This window comes from Canis lupus, chromosome 14 (assembly GCF_003254725.2).
Source record: "Canis lupus dingo isolate Sandy chromosome 14, ASM325472v2, whole genome shotgun sequence".
Classification (NCBI taxonomy): Eukaryota; Metazoa; Chordata; class Mammalia; order Carnivora; family Canidae; genus Canis; species Canis lupus.
In genome coordinates, this window is record NC_064256.1 from 38,638,581 (window position 1) to 38,663,579 (window position 24,999).

Genomic DNA, 24,999 nt, shown 5'->3' on the forward strand with positions numbered 1-24,999 from the left:
ATTTATTTCTTTGAAGATATGCTAGTCAATTCAACCTTTAAATGAATATGAACAGATCGTGAACAGAAATCTATTACAAATTATTAAGTATTTATTATCTATCATACCACAGCCTTTAAAAAATTTCAGTATCATCTAATTTTCAAAACAAGAGAAGGTTATATTTTGTGAACAACTTGCAATTCCTTTTGATAGTGATTGGAAAGCCCCTAAACATCCCTGGATCAGAGTAGAAAAACTTAGAGCTAAGAAATCCTTTCCGTATAGTTTGGGGTTATAGTGGGGGTGGGGATTACTCTGTTACATATTTCTGCACTTTAGATGGATGCAGTAGACCAACCTGATTCAATCTGTTTCACATGTTAGGAGGGGGGAATGGGAACTATGTTCACTGTAATAATTCTTTTTTTTTTTTTTTAATGACAGACTGTGGATTTCAGAGCAACTAATTTCAAATCACTAATTTACCAACAGGATATTACTTGAATGGTCAGTCAAGGACAAAAAGATGTACTCTGAGTCAAAGAGCACTCAATCACCTTCGGTTCTCTGGGGAACAATGGGAGTTGTAAATAGGCTGAGAAAGAAAGATTCAGATAGACATAGCAGATGAGGGGAACAGTACTTTTCTCCCCATTGGAGAGAAAAACATCCAATTAGAAATAATGGAATTATGAGCTTTTTAGACCAGGAAGTAATAAGAAGCTTCATTTAATCCATTATCCCTGGAAGATGCCCAGTGGGGAAGAGTGGTACTTTCCAGGACAGGCGTGGACCTTCGTTTTGTTTTGCAAGATGGTGAGAGAGAGGAAAGAAAGGTGAACATCCTTTTTCTCTGTGTGTGGGCTCCATAGAGCTTCCAATACTCACCTCTGTTGGTGGCTGCCAGGGGCATTAATAGCATTGCTTTCAGGCTCTTGCAACCTTGAAAAAAGGGGGTCACCAGGAAACACTTTATTTCTCGGGAAGACCCAGACACCCAAACTTACAGGCCTTGCTCTTCCAATTCAGCTGTGGCTGGATATGAGTTCAGATACAATGTCAGAGTAGGCATCCAAGGATGTGGCAAAAGGGGAAAGGGACCTAAAAGTCCGATCTCCTTGCCATAAGGCCCATTACAAAGCTACCTTAGTTTAAAAGAGAGAGTGGCAAGAGTGGTTAAAAAATCAACATGAAAATATTTTAATGATGTCAAATATGATTTAAATTAATGTCCTATCAAGATTTCAGAAGTATAAATATTTTTTCAATGAAATGCACAGCATAGTTCTCATGTTTTCCTCTCTGCCTGCTCACATAATTCTTTCACTAGGAATTATGAAAACAGGAGGAGAATTTTTTTTTTTTTGCATTTGTTAGGTGCTAGAGATCCCTAAAACATGGGTTAGACATCTATGGATTACTTTTATAACATGAACCAGACCCACCCTTTTGATCCAAAAACACAGAGTTGGCATTTTTCCCCTCAGTCAGATACTGTACAGGCTAATCTAGAATTGAATATATCTTGGCCAATGTGACAGGCTGATGAGCTTATTTTTTGTTCTCAATGCCAACAAAGGGCAAAAAATATTTGCTAATTATATAAGTTAGGGTTCAGGGAAAGTAACTATAACCAGGAGTCCCCAAAGTGCAGCGAGTGACCTGGACCAAAGCTTTTATGATCTGGGCTGATGGGCAGTTATGCTCCATGCAGCCACTCAGACATTTATTTTAGTGCCTGTCTTATTTTTACTCTGTCAGAATGTGGGGGCATTAACTTTGTCTACTAAACCAAAGCCATGTCATAGATGTTTATATTCCAGCTAATGGGACGGAGAAAAATCAGAAAAATATCCAAGGCAAGAAATTTCCTTCCAACCAAGTGAGGCATACAAAGCCCACATCACCTTTGTTTCACATTCTTCTGACCAGTACTTAGTCACTTTCATTCCATAGATACACCTGACCACAAAGGAGGCTGGAAAATGTGATCTCTACCCAAATGAGTATATGCCTGCAAGAGAGAACAGTAGGAAACAATTATGGAGACTTTGTTGCCATTATTCTAAGGTGGCTTAGAAAGAAAAAAAGGCTTCTTTTTTTCCCCATGATAATTATTTTAAGAAAATCTTACAATAATTATGTTCTGAAGATCAGCATGATCATCTGTTTTTCCAGTTTCTCTAGGATATTTGAGCTTAGCCACCACTAATTACACCCACATACACACACACAGAGACACACACACACACCAGACAACAAAACAAAAACTCACATGAAGCAAATTTGAAAACATAAAGCCATGGTGTGAGTTTGACCTTCCTTAGAAAGGAATCTAGTAGAAAGAGGCCTTGATGTGTAATCAGGATCACAAAGATTTAGATCCAGCCTTTATTCATTCGATAAGTGACCCTGAAAAAAAATAGGTGACCCTGAGTAAGTAACTTAACTTACCCAATCTTCATCTATAAAATGAAGAGATTGGACTTGATCTATTTCGGCTTTGAAGATTTCATTTACTCTTAAAAAGATGTCATGAACTCCCACATGATAATTCTTGAGCATTTAGAATCTGTTGACTGAAAAGACACAGAATGAGAAAACAGTAGGATTAATTTAGTAGCATTTTCATTTCATTCATCTATTGATGGGTGCTTAGGTTGCTTCCATATGTTGGTTATTGTAAATAATGCTGCAATAAACATAGGGATGGAGTGTATATGTCTTTTCAAATAAGTGTTTTCATTTTCTTTGGATAAGTACCCAGTAGTGAAATTTACTGGATCATATGGTATTTCTATTTTTAACGTTTTGAGGAAACTTCACATTGTTTTCCACAGAGGTTGCATCAAGTTACATTCCCCCAACAGTGCACAAGGGCTCCCTTTTCTCTCCATCCTCACCAACACTTGTTATTTCTTGTTTTTTTGATACTAGCCATTCTGACTGGTGATATATCATTGTGGTTTTGATTTGCATTTTCCTGATGATGAGTATTGACATCTTTTCATGTATTTATTGGCCATTTGTATGTCTTCTTCAGAAAAATATCTATTCAAGTCTTCTGCTCATCTTTTAATTAGATTGTTTGGGGTATTTTTATCAAGTTATATATATATTTTTTTTCCAAGTTATATAAGCACTTTATATATTTTGGATATTAACCCCCTTAATCAGATATATAATATGCAAATATCTTTTTCCATTCATTAGGTTGTCCTTTTGTTTTGTTGATGATTCCCTTTGCTGTGTAAAAACTTTTTATTTTAGTGTAGTTCCAGTAGTTTATTTTTGTTTATATTTCCCTTGCCTGTAGAGACATACTCAGAGGAAATAATTTATCCTTTGTCTCATGAAGAATCCACTGGTAAGACCTAATTCCTTAATTTTTCATAGCGTGGTTAAACCGATCCCACTTTTTTCCCATTTCCATTTTTATTTTTTTGAAATGAGTTTCTTTGAGCTCAGTAAAGTTTTGATTCATTATTTAGCTGAGTTCCCCTTTCCCTTTTGGCGTATATCAATTCTTACAGATAATTTCTGCCTTTGTGAGTTTTCTTTTGTGGCCATTATTTTTTCCAATTCCAGTTTCATGTGTCAAATTTTGCAGATCCTAATTCTGGGGAGGAAATTTAATTCCTCTATCAGTTTAAATCCATACTAGTCTTGTCTCATGCACTTTAGCATTTACTGATTTTGATTTTGTTTTTAATATTTTTATAGACTCTTTTTGTCTTCATTTATTTAATTTTCTGAGTGTTTAAAAAGATGTGACTGTTTACTATTTTGGTCTATTTTACTGTGCAGTTTTGGCCTTTGTCAAGCTTATGTTATTCATTATGCACTGGTTAATTTTAGCATCCAAAGCTAAGATCACTGATAGAATAAAAAGGCCCAGGGTCAGGCTGCATGGTAGGATTAACATACTGCAGGCCTATGGTTGAGTCCATATATCAGGAGGGAAAGTCTTCCTTTGTAGAGTTTCACATGATCAAAATTTCTATCTCAGACCAACAAGCAATATCTTGCTAAATGTGCTATGTAGGAGACATTCCCATTAAAATCAGGAACAAGAAAATGACACACTATTCCTATTACTTATCCTTCTTCTAAAACAGGCAAAAGGATTGGTGTGATGAGATCGTGAGTTTGAAGTGCCGGTGAGCACTGAAGTGGAAGAAGTCCAAGAATCGAGGATATGCATTTTAGAGGTTGGAAAGGGAGCTGGGACAGATTTTTAAATTGGGGATTTTAGAGATAGAAACTGTTAGTGAAATCCTGAGAGATTTCAGGGATCACTCAGAGAAAGTAGAGATCCTGAGGAAGAGAGGGCCTAGGATGGAAAGCTAAGGAATTTCAACATTGATTGTTGAGACAGAGGGGACCCAGAAAGGGATTGTGAAAGAGAGATAAGAGGGAATTGAGAAAACTTGGTGTCACAGAGGAGAAGAGATTGAGGAAAGGAGTAGTGGTCAGGGGTATCGGAAGTTACAGAGAAGCCAAGAAAGGGATTGAAAGGTAATGGATTTAACATAAGAACTCTAAAAGTATTCACACCCAGAAATCCCACTCTAGGAATATGTCCTCCTAATTGAAACTGAAACTGGATGAAACGTTTACGTATAAGTGTTTGTTATATAGCTTTGTTTGTAATGGAAAAGAAAAATGAAAAACCTAAATGTTCAACCTCAGGAGTCTTTTAAAATCATTTTACATAGCAGTTAAAATCCTGTCTTTGAAGGCTATTCAATGGAATGTGAAATAGATATAAATATACTAAAATATTTATAGTGGTATCTGAGCATGGAGGTTATAAACGATTTTGCACTTTCTTCTTTATGCTTTTTCTGTATTTTCTATAATATGGACATATCTAATTTTTTTGACATATCTAATTTTATAATTGAAGGGTAACATTATTTAGAAAGGTTTTTTGTTTTTTGTTTTTTGTTTTTTTTTTTTTAGCAGCTAGAGGATACATTCTTGCTGACTCGACACAATAAGCTTTAATTAGTTTTTTTCTGGCAGGATAGAAACAGAAATCCAAGCTACTGAGAGAAGGACTAAGTTCAAGAAATGACTATCAATTTATGTAGTACATTATTTCTAAAGCTTAATTCTGAAGTAAGGATGGCTAGAATCTTTGATAGTATTTCTGACCTACCTGCTCCTCTCTGCTCCTTGATTTTGCCTTCTATTTGGAGAATATTTTGCTAGTTGTTCTGCAGAGTGACAAGGGCATGGTTTTCATCGATTGATGTCCCACCAACTCTTACTTATAACTGAAATCTTTGCTTATTTGCTACTGGTTCAAAACACAAATGAGAGAATTCTTGGGGTAGCCAAAATGCAGCAATCTAACTGAGCAAAGTCATACTGGTCGAAGTTGGTGTTGAAAAAGTACAACCAAAAGGTTTTCGAAATGGGGGCAGGCGAGTGGGAAATGAGAAATGTTCTCCTATATTGTTACAGCATAATGATGAATTGCTTTTGCTTTTCCAAAACCAGGCTCGAGCTCCTCTGTTCACCTCCATTATCTGCTGCTAGTCTCCAAAGGCATATTACCATATTAATTCATTGTGTTATACAATTTGGTCAACTAAATGAGCTTACCTTATGCCCTCTTAATGGCATTGGCTTTTAATGTTGGTTTCGTGGGATACATTTAACAAAACAGATGTGTCAAGGAAATGTATTTAAACTCAATTTGGTTTTAAAATGACTAGTGGTCTCTTTAATGAGCCAGGTACCGGGAGAAAAAAGAGAGAGAGAGAGAGAGAGAGAGAGAGAGAGCATTGCAGGCAACATATTGTGATAAATGTAGAGTATAAATGCTGAAATATCCCCAATGCCCAGCATGATCAGATGTGTTCTGGAAAGAAAGTCATGCACTACAAATGTGCCATTACTAGATCTAAGCCTTCTTCTTTGTGTGTGTGTGTGTGTGTGTGTGTGTGTGTGTGTGTGGAAAGGATAGAACACCGGTTACTTAGAAAAATTGGCCTGCATGTGAGTAAGACTGAGATTTAACTGTGTGTTGTAAATGTTGCCATGTCACTGACTCAGTGAAACAGCCCGAAAAAAAAATGTGTAATAGTGGCCTGAATGGTGAATGGCCCATGGTATTAGTTCATGCTTGTAATTCAAGTCTAACAATGTAGTAGAAATTTGAGTTTAGAGCCTCGTATACTTAGGTCGGAATTCTCACTTCTTCACTTTACAGCTAAATGATTACAAGAGAGTCAATTCACCTATTTAGACCAGTTTATTTATATCTAGAATGGGGCAATAATACTGTAACCTAGAGCTGTGAAACTTAGCAACAATGTAGGGACAATGGGGGTATATTTATACCTTTCTCTGTATGTATGTGTGTGTATAAAATCTTTCTGTAATCTCTATATCATCAATGTACCCACTTCATAACAAACCCTTGATTTTATGGAATTACTAGGCCAGTAGCTGGATTCATGAATTCTATTCCCTTTATAATCTTCAGTTGGCTCTGCACATTCAGAGTGACTGGCCACAGAAAAGCTCATCTGATTATATCTCCCAATGTGGTGGTCAGGATGGATTGCTGGCCAGTGAGGCAACCCAAGCAATTGGCCTGACCTTAAGGGGCAGCTAAGACCATTAGTCTGGACTTAAAACATCCTGATCCAATGGCTACATATTGACAAAACTAATGATCTCTACTTGGAAAAATAGCATAGTCCATGTACTTTCTAGGATGATATGATCAATATTTTTTTCTCATGGAAGTTTATAGTATCCAAGGTACATTTTACCATATTTTCTCCCTTCATTCTGACTATAAAAATTGTTTCCTAGGTGATGACATAAAAGGAACAATTCACATTTTCAACTTTTTTTTTGGCCTCTTCTCCCATTATACATACACCTTAGGTCATTTGAACTACTCTGTCTCCTCCAGACAGCCTAAGTTTAGTTCTCACTTCTAAACTGTTATGATGCCATTCACTTATCAAAAGTATCTGCGTTTTTATGAATGCCAGACATTGTGCTAAAAGGCCGGATGATATGATGATAAACAGCATAGTTTTGCCTTCAAGGTGCTTATACACCAGGAGTGTGACACTTCTTCTTAGCAGATTTCTGCTCACTCTTTTATATGTCATTCCAACTCTTACCCATCTCTTTAAGTGCAGGTAAATTTGTGTTTCTTTAACACATTGCTGGAGGGCAAATTAGTGAATCTCTATAGAAAGCAATTGGGCAATATCTAATAAAATTAAAATGCACATACAATTTGGTCTAAGAGTTTCATCCCCAATTATTTATCCTATAAATATATTGTACAGGGTTCAAATACCTATCCACAAGGGAATTCATTGCAGGAGTGTTTGTACTAGGAAGATACTGAAAAACCATCTAAATGTCCATCAGTGATTGACTAAATTATGGTGTATACATACAACACAAAATGACAGAGTCAATAGAAATAATGAAAATCTCTGTATCTACTAATGAGGAATGATCTCTAAGATCTATTGTGAAATGGAAAAGTAAAGGGCAGAAGAATATGTAGAGTGGTCACAAGCTGTCTAAGGAAAAATAAATAATATGTACGTTTGTAAATGTACAGAAAATCTTTGGGAGGTTGCAGAAGAAGCTGTTACCTGTAGCTGTCTCTGGGAAGGGAGGCTGGGCAATTATGGGACAAGACAGAGAAATGTTACTTTTCATTCTACACTCTTTTTACCTTCTGAAATTTACACTTCGTGCATATATTATCTGTTCAAAATAATACATTCAATTCAGCTGTAAAAGTTCTGACTTAAAAAAAAATCCATAAATAAACAATCCTTTTGATCTCTTCAACCTAGAAATTTCTTCCTTCCTCTTCAAGCAGGCAAAGTGGTATTTCATATTGGAATCTGTTATTTTCTGCTGTGAGAGACCTCTTTTACTGTTGGAACATTTAAAAGTGTATCAATGTTAAACAGGACTGCATACAGTATAATTTGGATTGAGTTCAGCATGGATGATGGCATTTCTGCTGGACACCATAAATGACAAGCAGGCACTGGTTCATGGAAGGGGAAGATTCTCACCTGGAAGTGGGAGGGAAATGAAGGATTCTGCAATGCAGTTGATGCCTAAGTCTCCTCCCAAAGGCCCTAAGTGGTTGCAGTGTGACCAAAGCTTCTGCATGGAAGGCAACAGAACCTTCTTAGGGAGAAGAATTGTTTTCATTCCTTTCCTGAACAGATAGTATTAATCAGGAAAATACCTTGATAACCGCATCAGGGATGGACGATGATGTTCTGAGGGCATGGATTAGAAGGAGATCACAAAGAAGTATCTAATCAGCTCTGTCTAGAAAATGAATAGGAGCTCAGAAGTAGGAAAGAGTAGGGGAAAAGGGAGGCAGAGGAAGGCAGAGAGGGATCCTGGAGCCAAGTGGCACTGGCACTACAGGAGACTGAAACTTAAGGAGAAAACGGGCCAATGGGCAATTCTTGATGCTGGGTTGATTGGAGGACCCCTGAGAACAGGAATATTTATTACTGTAACTTCAAATTGTCTTTGTTTCTGTCAGTTAAATGCCATTTGCTTTTCCAGTTGTCTGGTAAAGTGTGCTGCTACACACCAAGTGCTTTATGTCAGCAGGCTTTGGTGAAATCTGGGCAAAGGCCTGGACTCCATGACTAGATTGGGGAGTATGGGTGGGCAACACAGTAGCAGGAGACTGAGGGAGGATCAGGGTACAACAGGAGCTCACAGCCAAAAGAGACCATGAAGATTCAGTCCCTGGGAAGTCACAGAGAGCTACGTAGGGTGTCAGGCTCTGCAGGAAGGGCGATAGGAGACTTGGGACAATTTTATAGTTTTCAAAGGATACAATCTCAGTCACACATTTTATGATGTGAAAACTTCAAGTGAAAAAGAAAAAAAAAAAAAAAACAGTCATCTGGAAGCCTGAGACTTTCAGGCATTTAGAAACAACCAGGAGATTGACTGCATTTTCCACTATCCATGACAACATCAAACTTGTAGGGAAACAGCCGGGAATCATGTTAGGGTTGGCTCTGGTTTAGTCTGTACTTTACCCAACAGAGAATTCCTTAACATTCTCCAACTTTGACATTTGCCTATTGCACACACCACTATGGGGAGGTAAGGTAAGTTTGTTCTGAGTTGATTCTTACTATTGTCCCAGTGTTTCTTTCATACGCTACAACACAATGTTGAGATTCTCAGATGAGCTTACATTACTTTTTGTAGAACTTTGCAAAGTAGACACCTGCATCTATCCACATATTTTGTCAAATGAAGTATTTGGACTGCTAAATGTAATATAAAATACAACAATCAATAAAAAAAAAATCTGTTTTAAGTTCTTCCATTACTTTCTCCATGTTTCCCCAGAGTCCGTTACAAGGCCTTGATATAACTACAATCTGTAAATGCCAGTCCTACCCCCACTTTCAATAATGCCATTCATCCAAGAATCCCAAAGCGTTTTTTAATAACGGACTCATTAATCCTCATAACACTCCTTCATTTGACACATGTAACTCTCACCACATGATATGTTGGTACTTACTCTGGATTTAATTTAACAGATTTTTCCCCCCGTTGTGGGTAGTCATTTACATTGACCTCATTTTAGCTGAGTTATCGCTCAGATTTGAGCAAGTTTGAATGGCCTCATCCCAAAATGACATCTTCTGGCAGATAGAGGAAAACCATCTTAAGAAGCAATTATTATTTTTTTTTAAGGAGAGGTTTCAGCAACAAATGGCCCTATAAATAAACAACTGGGTTTTAATCATGAGCTAAGAGACTGAGACATTTTGCCATTTTATAAAAATGTGAAATTGAATGAATTTCAGAATTCACGGGAGAGAGAGAACAGGCATAGCTGAGACTGAGAGGCTCTTTGTAGCAAGAACTTAACCTCTCATCTTATCAAAGAATTTCATTTTTTCACATTTCCTTTTTTTATACTTGCCCGTTTCATCACTGTCCTTTCTGTGGTAGTTTTCTGGGGTTAAAGTCCAGCAACAGTAGCTATCCCAGGGTGAGGTGAGCTCAGGTCAATTGTCCAAGGTGTGGCTCATAGAACGGGTTTAGAGGTAGGGTCTGACATCTATTGATTCAAGTAAGGAGACAAGGTAAGTCCAAGGAGGAAAAGCATATGAACGAGAGTTGGTAGGCAAATGGGAAATTAGAGTCAAGAGATTGACAATGAGGTAGCATGTTGCTGGGGAACTCTGAGCCAACTTTCACAAGCAGCATTCTTTTGGGACATCCTCTACCCAGTGGTTATTCCTCCATCACTTTTAAAAGGCTTGACACTCTGAATGAGACCTCTCATAAGATGACTCTTTCCTGTGGCTTCAGCTATTACCTCTGTGTAGATAATTCTCAAATTTCTCATATCAGCCTCTACCTCCTAGAGCAGTGATTCTTAACCATATCAGACCCAATACCTTCCCCCCCCCTTTTAAAAATATTTTATTTATTTATTCATGAGAGACACAGACAGAGACAGAGACATAGGGAGAGAGAGAAGCAGGCTTCTCATGGGGAACCTGATGCAGAACTCGATCCCAGGACCCTGGGATCATGACTTGAGCCAAAGGCAGATGCTCAACCACTGAGCCACCCAGGTGCCCCCCAATGCCCCTTTCATAACAAATATTTTATAATGTCCTTTTTATTATTATGAAATTCACAAATAACATAAATTACCTATATACATAATTTTAAAATACATAACTCTAGTATAAAAAGTAAAGGAAAATTAATAATACAGTATGTATTTCTGCATGCAAATCCTTGCATGAAATTATACCAGAAGACAAAATAAAGTGCCAGAAGTCTGTGCCTTACCAAAAAATCAGGGATGACACAATTACGAAGCCAGAATATATGGGTGTACTATTATCAGCAACTCTAATATCATGACTAGTGTTGCCATTGGTGGTATGACTTTATGAAATGGTCCATAGATCTTGGTCAAGTTTTAAGCCAAGCAATGTACAGTCTACCACTGATTCACATGACAGCTGCATGCCAGGAAGTTGGTGTACATTAGGAGATATAAAAGTACTTTTAATTTATATATAAAACAGAATTAGATTCTAGGCTTAGATAATTGAATTTTGTCCTATGTCAGTGGTTCTCAAACTTTTTGGTCTCAGAATCTCTTTACATTCTTAATCATTATTGAGGACCCCAGGAGCATTTGCTCATGTGGGTTATATCTATTGATATTTACTCTATTAGAAATTAAAACATAAATTTTAACAGTATTTATTATTTATTCTAAAATAGCAATAAGACAATTACATGTTAAGATAAATAACATTTTATTAGAAGTAACTATATCTCCCCAGACAAAAGACAATTTGGTGTGAAGAATGGTGTGTTTGACAATTTTGCAAATCTCTGTAATATCTGGCTTATCAAACACAGCTAGACTCCCTTATCTGCTTCTGTATTCAATCTATTACAATATGATATTTTGCTTGAAGTTTTTGAAGAAAACCAAGCCTTATTCAGATATGTAGTTGGAAAAGGCAGAAGTTTGGTAGTAGACTTTTCAGGTATTTGTGGATATTTTTCTTTGATAAGACACAAAGCTCAACAAGCTATAGTTTCTTTTATTTATTTAGCAAGCTGTGGTTTCTTTTTTTTAAAATAAGATTTATTATCTGAGAGAGTGAGCAAGCAAGGGAGAGAAAGCAAGAACAGAAGGAGAGGCAGAGGGAGAGGGAGAAGCTGAGTCCCTGCTGAGCTGGGAGCGGACTCAGGCTAGGTCTTAGGACCCTGGGATCCTGGCCTGAATCAAAGGCAGATGCATAACCAACTGAGCCACCCAAGTACTCCCAAATGATGGTTTCTTAAGGGCTATTCAAAATGAGACCTGAAATCCTATCAATGATTCTTTTAAACTCTGTTATATTAAACCCCATTGATCTATCTTGCATTTTGAATGAATTTTTTTGATTTTGTAACATTGTACATTGATCATTTGTAAAGTATTGGTTCACCGAGTTACACAGATATCCAAATGTTGACACATTTTATCATACAAAATCAAAAAATCACATTCATTAATATTGCCACCAATCTCATCAGGAAGGGCTTTAAGTTTGAAAAGTTAGCAAGCTCATGGTGGCAGGTGCAAATTTCCCACAATTCTAATTCTTGCTTGAATGCTCAACTGTTATCTGTTATCACAGATAACAACTGTACTTTTTAGTTGTTTCCTTGAAAATGAAAAAATTGTTTATTTTTGAGAAAATGGTCTGCAAGATACTTATCCGAATAATCATAATTTGTCTGCCTGTTGTTTTTTCAAGTAAAACTGACATTCCATGAAAGACACGGCAACTCAAATTGTATTTTGATATGTAGCATTTTGTCAAAGTAGTTAAAAGGTATATACTCAAGAATTGAGATTTAATGAAGTTGATCAATTTTATTGCTTCAAGAACATTCTAAAGTGAAAATAGAGGGTGTTATTGTTTTTGTTTGTTTAACTGCAAGTGCATGGTGATAAAGAATGCAGTGATCATTAGTGCAATACAGGTTGATGCTATTGCCTTGATGTGTGCAAGACACCAACATTTTTATCCATCATTCCTTTTTGTCTCATCATTGCACATGTCAACTCAGAAAAACAGGCAAATAATATGATGTATGACTATGAAAATGGTTTAGACCTTGATTATCCCTATAATGGTCTAGGGGATCTCCTGGGGTCCCCAGACTGTACTCTGAGAACTATTGTCCTACATGGATATCCAGGAAAACATGTGAAAGTCACACAGGACAATTCACTATTGTGTTTGTACTGTACGCATTGTACACATCATGGTATCTCTGGTTCCTGTCCTCTAATGTCAGTAGTGCCTTGCCATCATTGTGACAACCATAAATGCCTAGAAATTTTTTCAATACCCCCTAGGGGCTGGAGTGACCCTTTAAGAACTACTTCTCTAGAGTCTTGATCTGGGTTAGCCAGTAGACCAGGAAACTTTCCATGGGAATACCAGCCTGCATCTGACATGTACAAACCAAACTCATCATTTCTTGATAGATGCAAACATGTTACAGTTGTAAGGGCCTATAGGGTTCACTTAGGTCCACCCTTTACAAATGGAGAAACTGAGGCACAGGAGAGCTAAGTGACTTCAAGGTCATAAGAAGATTAAAAATGACCATTATGGAATGATGGTTCCATTCCATCATGTTTCAGGCATTTTATGCAGTTTCTATTGAATCTGTAGCTATTTTCAGCTTTGTTTTACAAAAGATGAAAATGAGACTCAGAGATGAATGGCTTCACAGGGTTTATGAAACTGGTAAATGGTAGAATGAAGACCTTGAAACCAGGTCTCCTGGTTCTAAGTGCAGTGCTCTTCCCTCCCTGCCATGCCTGATCTACTCTTCTGCTTTCATCATGCACATCCAGTGAGATCCTGCCTTCATTAAATTGTTCATGTTCATCCTCCATTTTCAGTGTTGTCCTTCAGTTTGTGTCCTCATTTCCCCTGATTTGGACTTACTGCTTCCTAGCAAGGCATCCTGACTCTGCTCTGTTCTCTCTTCCCTTCACCCTGGATACCTCCTCTGTGCTAAAGTCATGGATCAGGGCTGGATACCCAGAAGGGAGAATATGGAGGAGATACATGCTGAGGAACCATGAGGATAGGCGGATCTGGGGACTTGTACCATATGATTTAAGGGAAAAGGATGTCCTATGTTTTTGCATTTCATGTGTCAGCAATTCATGGGGTCAGCATTGTTACCTCATTTTAACAGGAGGAAATGGTAAGGTGAGACATGCCAAACAGCTCATGTAAGGTCACACAGCCTGCCACTGACAGCTGGGAACTTGGACCCTGACTACTTATCTCAAAAGCCCTCTTCCATTCACAATTCCCTCCAAGAAGGCATGGGGAATGATGTTCAGGAAAGCATTAGGATTCCTGCCAGGCCTAAAAGTGAGACAAATCCAAGTTGAATTCTGGCTAAGAGTTGGAGGATGTTTGTTTAGCACCCAGTTCAGCCAGAAGAGGATGAAGAGAAGATCCTGGAGCTGGTTCTCCAGGATATGTGCCAGGGAAACCAAACCTGGTTGAAAGTAAGTTAACGTTAGCTGAGCAGATCTAGAATTATGGATTTATCATGCTTCTATGTGTTTATAGAAAATTGATTTTGTTTTTTTCCTTAGTTTGCTAGGAAAACTCCCTTTGGAAAAGTCAAACACTGCCTTCCCAGCACTGAGAGGAAACAGAGTATCCCCATACCTTGGCAGGCTAGAGACGAATCTTGGGGAATCTATAGAGGCCTGCATGCTAGAGGCATCGAAAGGCAGGTCCTAAGGCAAGCAAAGCTGAAGAGGAATTGGGGGCTTTGAGATGGATCCTCCTGGGCTGGTGTTGCTGTTGACATACCCGCCACATACCTACAACGCGGGTCAACTATTTTCTTCCTCTCCTTTGCTCCAGTGATGCATACTTCCCCTGCCCCCAGCTCTCTACTTCCTCTATTTCTAGTTTTATGGGATAGATTTATAACTATTGAGTGAAAACATAATGTGTTGTTAAGCCCTTTGATTACCTCCTTTCTGTAGTCTCTTCAAAATGGACAAAAAGGCAAGAAACCATACAAATATATTTGCCCTGGTCCTTTCAAGAGAAAGAAGTGGATAAAAAAAGTCAGTCCATCAACAGTTCAATTATTCTTAGTACACTTGGGACCTGTCCTTACCTTTCTCATACCAAAGGCTCTTCTGGAATCACATTGCCTATAGTGAGCCCACACAGGGGTTTTCATGGTAATGACTCCCATGTTTTAAAGAGCAGGGAACTTTACCTTAAGGGAGACAAGGCACTACTAGAGTTGGAAGCCCTGGTTCCATTTTCCCCAACTATTAAAAAAAAAAAAAAAGTGTTAACTGGCCAAGAATACTATACAGACTTTCCCCTTTCTCCCTCTTCTGCTTCCTTACTTCCTTACTAGCCAGTGTTAGAGAAGCTAGACCATGAGCCAGGAAAATTGGAGTTTGACAAGCTCAAGTTATGAGGAGACTGGTGCTCAGAGCAGCAGGAGTTAATCAAGGCCCCAGAGGTCTTCTGGGTCCCATCCCTGTGCTCCTGCTGTGATGTTAGCTGCCACCAGGGTGAACAGAGATCCTGGGGCAAAGGCTCCCAGGCAGGGAGAGACAACACTGTCACATGAGGGAAGAGCTTTTCTGAAAAATATTAAAAAAAAAAAAAGAAAAGAAAAAAGAAAATGGAAGTGTGGACCATGACTTTTTCTCTGGAGAAATGAATATAACAGGTAATGGGTACATTCAATTTAACACAGCAAGCATTCACGGATCTATACTTGGGCCTGGCCCTCTGGTTAAAAATGCAGATTTCTGGGCTCTGCTTTTCCAGATTAAGGTTTAATGCACAGTTTTCCAGACAAAAAGGATCAGCTGGTGACATTTGCTAAATTGATTAAGTCCTCTGTCCCCTGGGAGCTCTGACTTAGTATGTATGTCTCAGTTGGGCTGGAAAATCTGAATCTCAACATCACAGGTGATTCTGAATTTCCAATGCCAGTGGTCCTTGAGCCCACTTTGAGAAACTATGAATTGACTTCATTCAATTACAGGCCCTTTTCAATTGTTCCCTTACCTCTGACTATGCAAACCATTTGGAGTATGTAGACATGGATTAAAAGGATCTTCTAGAAAAATCCAGAGGTGGCTATATTCAAAGATGAGAAAGGTCTGGTAGAGTGTTGGGATAAATGTAATCCCCTCTTGGCTTCACTTCAGAAGGCTTAAAAAAAAAATCTTTAACTGTCCTTCAGCGAGAATTGTTTTAAGGCCCAGAGCCGAAGCAGGAGCCCCTTATTCCAATTTGACTTGAGTTGCAGTCAGACCTCACTCTGGGCCTCAGCTCTGATTATGGGATGATGTGGTTTTAGGAACGTGTGGGATTTATAGCTTGAAAATGCCAGAAAATCAGGAATTTAAATCCCCCCCTGATTTATGCCTACCTTGTCAAAGGCTCTAGAGCTTTAGAAATGCTAAATGTTTGAGTGAAGCTCTGAAGGGTGAGCTGTGTTCTGCTTTCAGCTGATTATTATTAACAATGGTTGCTCCTAAAGCTTTAGTGGCTCTCAGCTGTAACCTTTAGACTTGGTCCATTCCTGCTTTGTGAGGTGTTATAAATTCCATGATTAAAAAAAAATTATAATAGGAACATTCTCTGACTTTTTAAAGCCAGAGACTCGTTTCCTGGGAGATGGAGGGTTAAGCATCCTTTATCTCTGCTCACATATCTGAGCTGCATTTTTGTTGAATGCTGTAAATATGCAATAAGTTTTCACTAAAGAATAATTCTTTACCCAAGAAGAGACAAATACAAGTGTATTCATTTGTTGTCTGTAATTTTGGCTGCTCATTAAGGATCCAAGAGCATTTGGTGCAGAAAACCGGACCCTCCTCCTCCACACGGTTACTGTAAATGATTTAAATCAATCCCTTTTGTGCAGCATCGGGTACAGGAAGCACAATATGTAGTGACTAAATATGCCATTTAAATTCTTCTCAGGCAAAGGTTAAAAGAGAGGTGGGCCAGGGGGAGTGTGGAAAGCTGAGATTGGCAAGGTAGCTGGATTCACATATTTTTGATAGGTTTCTAAGATACATGTGTCTTTTTCCAAAGCAAATGCATTCATGCCTGAGAAAGAAAACAAACAGGGAAAATGTTAGCTCTTAACGCTAGTGAGCTCATGAGAAATGCCAAAAGAGTTGTTTGTGCCCAGCCACAAATATCAGGGTTTCTTTATTGTTGAGCTTTGATGCTCGGCATCGGGCGGAACGTTTCCATGACAACTAATAGATGTTATGTTTATTTACTGACTGGCAGGGAATGACAGTGTCAGCAACTGACATTTTAGTTTCTTTCTCTTCTTTTTCTCCCCTGTAAAGATTTGTTTTAGTCGATGAAAACGGCAACGGCATCTTCCATTTTATTTGTCAGAGCTTCCAAGGCACAAGTAAACAGCCGTTTAATTTGATTCAGTTATGCCATGCAACATCCTTTATAGGCCCGTTGCCTTCAGGGCTTGGGAGAGTACTTCGCAGTGGACAGTAGCTGGTGAGATGATTTGCAAAGTGAAAAGCACATTTCAGGTTTTATTCACTTGAAAACGATCTAACAACCGCATTCCGAGCTGTCTAAATTCACATAGGTCTCATCAACGTTCCCGACATTGCCCATGAGCCTGTTGACTGATAGGTGCCTGCCAAGGGTCGGGAAGACTGGTAAGGGGACCAGCACCCCCCTTGGCCGCGGTACCTCGCGGGGTGCCAGTTACGCAAGACACGGTCCCTCTTACCTGCCTGTGGCTTGTCGGCCCCGTAAATTATGGGCGGTCAATTTTTAATGCTGAACCGGCTTCCTCCTACTATCCAGCTGGTGTGTGCTCGAGGGATATAAACCAGTGTTAGCATTTGCTTTAAGAAAACACAATTAGCAAGGCAAGCTGCTGCTGCGGGCAGCGGGGTGGGGTGGGGGGGAGTCCTATGACACATGCGACAGCAGAGCATTGGCTTCTTCTTGGTCCCCGTTGTGTGTTATCTGTGCTGCCCTCTGATTGATTTGAGCAATTGACACGCGCTGCGCTTCCCGCTCCCAAGAGATCTCCCAAAAGCTTTAGGGAACCAAGTCAATATGCAACTCTTAGGAGCGCTCAAGATTTTATTGCCTGAAACCCCATTCCCTGATTTCCTAGGTCTCGGGTAGAAACTAGCTTCTCTCATAGAAGCTTCATCACTTGCTTACACTTGGCTGTTGCAGACCTGCATCTCACACTAGACTGTAAGCGGCTTGAAGGCCCTGGCTGCGTCCTACTGGATTTTTGTATCCACAGCAGCTAGCACAGTTTGGGGCCCAGGAAACTTTTGGGGAACAAATGAGTAGTGAGTGAGTGAATCATCACAACCCGGCTCCTGAGTGGAGTCAGGCATCCTGTCCACTGATCAAACTGCCATCACAGCACCCCTCCCGTTATCATCTGTTTCTCGTTCTGGGGAATGAATGCATGAATTATTGTCCAACATTTGAGAGCCAACATTTCTCAAGAGGACGTTTTTCTGTTTTGTGACATGTGCGTGCACGCACATACAGAATAATCCAACAGAAAGATAGCAAGGGAAAGGAGCAGAGTCTGATGAGATCGACATCCAGCCAAGGAGATTGTGGGAGACAAGGAGAAAGATCTAGAAATTTGGGTTTTCTGTCATGAGATAGACAACATCTCTGGGTCTCATGACCTCACCTCTAAAATGAGGGGTTTTGACCAGATGAACTTTTCCCAGATTGTGTTACAGTAGACACCAATGTCTACAATATGTTAATAGCTCTTCTGGAGCAACCAAAACCCAATGGAACAAACAACTCTGTAGAGCTAAATTAAAGAAGAATACCGAGAGCCCCATGAGTAAGTGTAGACCAAGTCTGAGAGGTCTTTAAAGATATGTGACTTCTATGATTGTTCGATCAGGAATCTTCTTAGAGGGAGGCCATGGGCAAAAAATGATTTTTTTCAGCCTTATTTGATAACTAAAACAGTTTGCTTAGAGACATCTTTAGACATCCATGGGGCACTGGGGTCCTGGATGACTAGTGTGGTTCTTTCCCCAGAGGAAAATGAGTTTAGTTGATGGGAATTCTGATTCATGCTCTAATTTTGTCAAGGTGTTACTTAGATTTAAAAAAACTCATATTTCACCAACACAATAGAAATAGGGCAGAGACTTAGAAATTTGAGGCAATATTGTAGGTAATCATTAACAAAAGCCCTGCACTAGTCACTTGTAGTTTGTCTATATTTAGATTGTTCACTGATAATGGTCAGGTCACCAATTCACTGTAAGTGTAGGCCAAGTCAAACAGAGGCTTTGGATAATAGGTGATTTCTACAACATCTATGATCGTTTAGTCAGGATCCTATCAGAGGAGGCCCATGGGATCTTCAATATTAAAGGAGGAGGAAAAAGATTAAGAGTAGTGTATTTATTTATCTTCCCAGACAAATACATGGAATTTGTCAGGGAAGAGGGGAGGGAGAGGAAGGTAACTAGTATTGAGTAACTTCTACATGCTAAGCATTATTCTGAGCATTTTGCAACTGCGCTGTGAGGTATCATCCTATTCCTTTTACACATGAGAAAGCTGAGGTTCGTGATGACATGAGGGTCATTAGATAGTGAGGGGCAGAGTCTAGATTCAAACCCTGGTATGCTATGATATCAAAGTCTGTGAGCTCTCCATTTTGTTCTGCTGAGAGGAAAGGTGTAACCTGAGAGAGTTATAACTAACAATCCTTAACAGGTCCTAATGAAGTCACAGAGATGATAAGGTCATCATGGTTTGATGGTCAGGGGCAGAATCAAACAAGATGTGGGGTTTGAGCTGATTTTTGAAGAAATAGATGATCTAGAGGTGCTTTTGGAATTATGATTAAACAAAAGAGCCACACTACTTCTGGTGCTTTGCAGATCTCTGGCCACACAGTGATCTCTGAGAGAGATCAGAGAGGTAAGTAGAAGGGCTAAGTCCAGACATTCAGGGGACACGTCATAGCCAGTACAAATTCATGGTTCTCAGGATGCGGCTGCTATAGACTGAATGTTTATTCCTCTCTTTGTCCCCACCAAATCCCAGTGTTGAAACCTAATCCTTAATGTGCTGGTATTTGGAGGTGAGGCCTTTGGGAGGTGATTAGGTCATGGGATCAGTACCCTTACAAAAAGACACAGAGAGCTCCCTTGTCACTTCTTCCATGTGAGGACACAGCAAAAAAAAAAAAAAAAAAAAAAAAAAAAAAAGAAAAAATGGCTATCTTGAACCAGGATACAGACTCTCACTACACACAGAATCTCCTGGAGCCTTGATCTTGGGCTTCCCAGCCTTAGAACTGTGAGAAATAAATTCCTGTTTTTTATAAGCCATCTAGCCTATTAGTGTTTTTGCTGTAGTAGCTTAAACAGACTAAGACAATAATAAAATTATAGATATCCTTGGGCTCTCTGTTGTTGTCACAACAGGCTACTTCTACTTGAGCTCTCTGTGGCAGAGTTCATGATCTGGCTATGGAGTGTCTCAAATAATAAGGTCATACGGTGAAAAATAAAGACATGGAAACTCAATTGGAAAATGGGCAAAAAGAAAGAATTGTCAAGAAAACTCTAGTAATCATACATTTTTGTCCCTTCTTGCATCTACTACAGTTTAAATTACTCCAAATGGACCCTAACCATGGCTGGTCTTACACTTAATATAGCTGAGAAGTTCTGGTGAATGCTATGGAATCCTTCCCCCCCCCTTGGAAACAATGTTAGCTTTATTTCCATATGAACAAAATCAATAGATTCTGGTTAAATCTAATTGCTGTCTCCCCTGTCCCCTATGTGGTACCTGTTGATTTTTCTTTTACAGTGCTTATGGTTACTCTTCCGTGACACTATTCCAGCTATCAGAGTACCATATGAATAATGTATAAAATCTTTAAGTAAGTCTCAAAGCATTTGGAATCTGAGTTTGGGGGCACAAATATTGTACTTTCAAAATGTTAAAATTTTTCCACTTTAACAGACTTCTAATCCCCTCCCTTCTTTATTGAGTGCAAATACAAATTAGCCTTAGAGTTTTTCTGAATATATATTTTTTGATGAGCATTTGGCATTACTTCCAACAGAGTCAAGGCTTGGAAATGTTGATTACATCATACTACTTTGGAAGTTGATGGGCATTTTTCAGGCAGTCTCATCCAGGGAGTTTTTAAACTGTGCCCCATGAAACCAGATGAATTATCTGGAGCTGCCTTGGAGAACTCCATGCTACTACAGAGAAGCAACTCCTACCTAACCAATTTTAGTTATTATAACTCCTTGTAAGATTTCTTTTGAAGAATGACTCCATAGCTACATGAAAGCCTGGAAATGACGCATTTAGTCTAATATCTAGTCTAACCCTTTATCCCAAGTGAGGAAAAAAAAATGAGGCCTAGAGAAGGCATATAACTTTCTTTCAAGTGGAATACTAGTAGCGAACTCTAGACTGGACCCCACTGGGCTCATTCCCCATTGTATCATTTTACTGCTTTGCAATGATGTTTATCAAAGGCCAGATTTATTGGATGTTCTTGGATCAGAGTCACACAATTTTAGACCCTAAAGGAAACTATTTTTCTCATGGTATTGTCCCAGAATAATTTGTCTTGTGCTCACATGCACTGTGAACATACTAAGCAAGATACACAGAGTAGGCTAAGATGGGCAGGAAAAGGAAAATGGTAAATGGCTGCGACTTCTAACAATTTCTATGAACTTCAGTGTGAAAAATATTATTTCTGATTTTTTAAATATCATCACCACACTCCTAAACAGTCTTCTCTGAACTGCAGGGTGACAAATCATGGCAACTGTATTTCCCAGACTCCCCTTCTGGGGTGGGTGGGGGGGTTTCAGTTACATCCCACCCAAGGGCACATTCCTCAGAGATTTGGAAGGCAGAAGGAAAGGAGAAGCTATTATCCTCTTATAAGCATGAGCAGACAGCTGATGTGGGATTTTGCTGGTGGCCATGGCTTGGTTTAGAAAATCTTCCTAAGAATCATTCTCTTCTACACTGTAGGCAGCTAAGGTAATTGGCAAGGACTTCTAACTGCATTGCACGTCTTTCTGAGAATCAATTATGTTCGTGCTGTAGAAGTGGAGACCACTGGTGATGGCTTCCCAGCAATACCATATTTCTGGATTTTCTAAAAGTGGCCTTCCTGAACTAGTCTTCTCTTCACTGTCTAATAGCTGCATATCCTCTGATTCCCTGTGTTAAACATCATCCTACTCAGAATGTCAAAAGCAGTTTCTGTTTTCTGGATTGAAGCCTTGTAGTTTCAGAAATTGATTTCTTTAAGGGAAGTGGCATGGTTGGGGGGTATTGTAAGTGGGTAGCAAGGAAGTTGATACCAGGAGCTGGAAAGAGACAGCTTCCAAATGTTGTTTCATTTCCAGGAGGCCATCCTCAGATGTGGTCAAGGGCAACAATGAACCAGGAAGAGCACTCACGGGTGGGGCCAAAGGCCCTGGAGAACAGTGGGCTGAGGACTTCATTCCAGAGAGCAGAACCTAGACTACTAGTCAAGGCACTTTGCCCACTCTAGTGTTGGGGGTCCTTTAGAATATTCGCTCCATGGGACCTCAGAATCCTTACAGTTCAGTGATTGACATGAGACTTTCCTTCTTCCTCTTCCAAATGAGAAGGTTCATTAGTGCTGTTCTCAATGTGTTTACTACCCACTGTGGGATGTATGTGGTGGTGATGGGCCAGCGGGTGAAGCAGGCAGCTTTTCCTTTTAGTTCATAGCCTTTTAGGTCTAGAGTGGTCTTGTTTAGATCTGATAGAGAAGTCTGCACATCTCTCAGAGGTTCAGTACCCCAACTTTGGACTCCGTGAGTGGATAGGACTTGAATTGCCCCTCTTGGGAGAAGTGAGTGTGAGTTGTATGTATTGGAGAAAGAATGAAATGGCTATTTGGTGACTAGAAGCTAGAACTAAGGGAGGAGTCTGCCATATGCTTAGTGATTTTATTTCATTTTGTTTTATATTTTCAGTTAAGAGAAATTCTAGTTTCTGGTTTCCTATTCAGTTTGGTTGGTACATCTGATTGGTTTCTAGATAGTGGAATGTGGGTTGAAATGATGTGAAATGATATCAATTCCATCTATTGCATAAAAATCCCTAAATAATCAATCATTCGTTCTTTCCCCTTCTTATGGCAACCATTGTGTTGCTGTTGAAAATGTTCCTGGAATGTGGGTTGAAATGATGTGAAATGATATCAATTCCATCTATTGCATAAAAATCCCTAAATAATCAATCATTTGTTCTTTCCCCTTCTTATGGCAACCATTGTGTTGCTGTTGAAAATGTTCCTCTCTTGAGACAAAAAGAATCTGGATTTTGGGACATTGTTTTAAGGAGAGCTACCTCTTAACCCACATCAGTCTGACATAAATGAGAAGAAAACCTTCATGGGGATAAGTTACCAAGGTTTTTGGATTGTTATAGCGCATAGTGTTTCTTGTCCTGATTCCTGAAGGAACTTAATAACTTAACATAATAACATAGCACAACTTTTAAGGATTTTAAAATGGAATCAGGATGAATCAGAATACCCACCACGGTCAGAAGGCCATGGCTTCATTCTTGTTTTTTTCAAGTAGGGGTTCCAAGATGTTTTAATTTTTGGATATACTGTTAATTTCCTGAGAAATCTGGAAGAAGGAGGTATTTCCTCTACTCCCAATCCCTCAAATAGATACCTTTTTTGAATTTTGATGGTGAAAGAACAGGCTTTAGAAAAGAATTCCTCTGATTATGATGGTCAGAGATCAGATGGAGAAACAAAAGAAGGACATGTTCACAGAGCTCCCAAGAATGATTGAGGTTCTTCTGTGCTAAGCGAATGTTAGTTTTGTGGACCACCACACTGCTGATGCGGACTCCAGGACACTACAGTTAAGTCCCAGCTTGAGAGAGTAAATGCAAGACTATGGGTTGAGGGGAAGCAAGGAAGAAGTGACACAGGAGGCTAGCTGGAGTTAGTGATGCAGATCTTAGGGACATTTAAAAATGTTGTGAAAATGTTGTGAAACTCACAATGGAACTTGCAGCCTAGGCATATTTTGCCTTTTACAGAACATAACATGTATGTTTTCTTTAATAATGAATGTAGTATTTTTTTGACTGTAGAAGACTAAGGAATTATAGAAGAACACAGAGTAGAAAAAAATCATAATCCCCTACCCAGAAAATAATCGCTATTATTTTGCTCTGGTTCTTACCAATCTTTTAAATTAATATACAAGTATTACACTTAAAAACAAAATTGAAGTACTTTAAGGATACTTTGTATTAATTAGTATAGGCCAGGTTCTGCTACTATAACAAAAGATCCTCAAGTCTCAGTGGCTTATAATATCAAAAGTGTATTTCTCATTCATGCTACACATCCCTTGCCTATCAGCTCCAGCTTTGCTTCATATTATCTTCATTCCAAGGACCAAGGTGAAGGAGCAGCCTCTGTTTAGAACAATCAGCTAGCAGAGAGAAAAGAGAAAATGACAGATCATGCACTGGCCCTTAAGCTTCTGCATGGAAGTGACACAGGACCTTCATTTCATTTTGGAAAACAAATGAATGGCAAAGTTTAATATCAATGGGCAAGAAACATAATCCTCACAGGCAAATATCTGTGAACAATACTACTTATGCCACTGAGCTAGTTTAATGTTCTACACTCCTTTGCAAGTATTAGAATTGTTATAAAATTAACGTGATGTTGCTTTCTTGATGTGAGAATTTTTACACATCTCCTGCCTTTGATTCTTCCCATCTTTGTTCTCATTGCCATAGGAAGGGAATGGTGGGGGATGGGTTGGAGATACTTCCACCAGTGAAGATGAATTTGTTACCAATAAATGACAACAGGATCTACGGGAAAATTTTAGAAGTTTTTAGAAGTAAACCCAAAGCATAGAAATATGACCAGAAGAAAATTTCAATTATATTCTCAATTCAAGAATTAACCTATTCAACAGAAATCTTCAATAAATGATGATCCTTACCTGGCTTCTCCACGCTGAGAGAGGGACAGTTTCCTGGCACCATGGCAGCCCTTTCTAGCAGCTGGTTCAAGGGTCCATATGTAATCAGAGCTACTGTTTTGGGTTCAGATGCCCACATCTACCTATCTCTGTCAGCCTCCCACCTTCTCTTCTCAAAGGCTCTGCCTAGGGGGTCAGGATGCAGCTTCGTAAATCTGAAATCACCTGCTCATTTTCTCGGTACCCAGCTGTTCACGGAATGGTTTAAGAACAGAAGGAAAATGTCCATTTTCTAATCCTCCAAGCGCTTCTGGCCCTTGGCTTCATGGGCATCACCTCCTGTGCGGAGGAGG

At 39.1% G+C, this 24,999-nt stretch overlaps 1 long non-coding RNA gene across 1 annotated transcript; it reads right to left on the bottom strand.

Annotated features, from left to right (window-relative positions):
- Positions 1-695: 695 nt before the first annotated feature.
- On the bottom strand, positions 696-24,999 carry LOC112670595 (uncharacterized). The gene is made up of 4 exons (XR_003143053.3): positions 24,668-24,999; positions 2,437-2,561; positions 1,890-1,996; positions 696-924 (listed from the first exon to the last, which is right to left on the bottom strand). It is a non-coding gene; the product is annotated as an uncharacterized LOC112670595 (long non-coding RNA).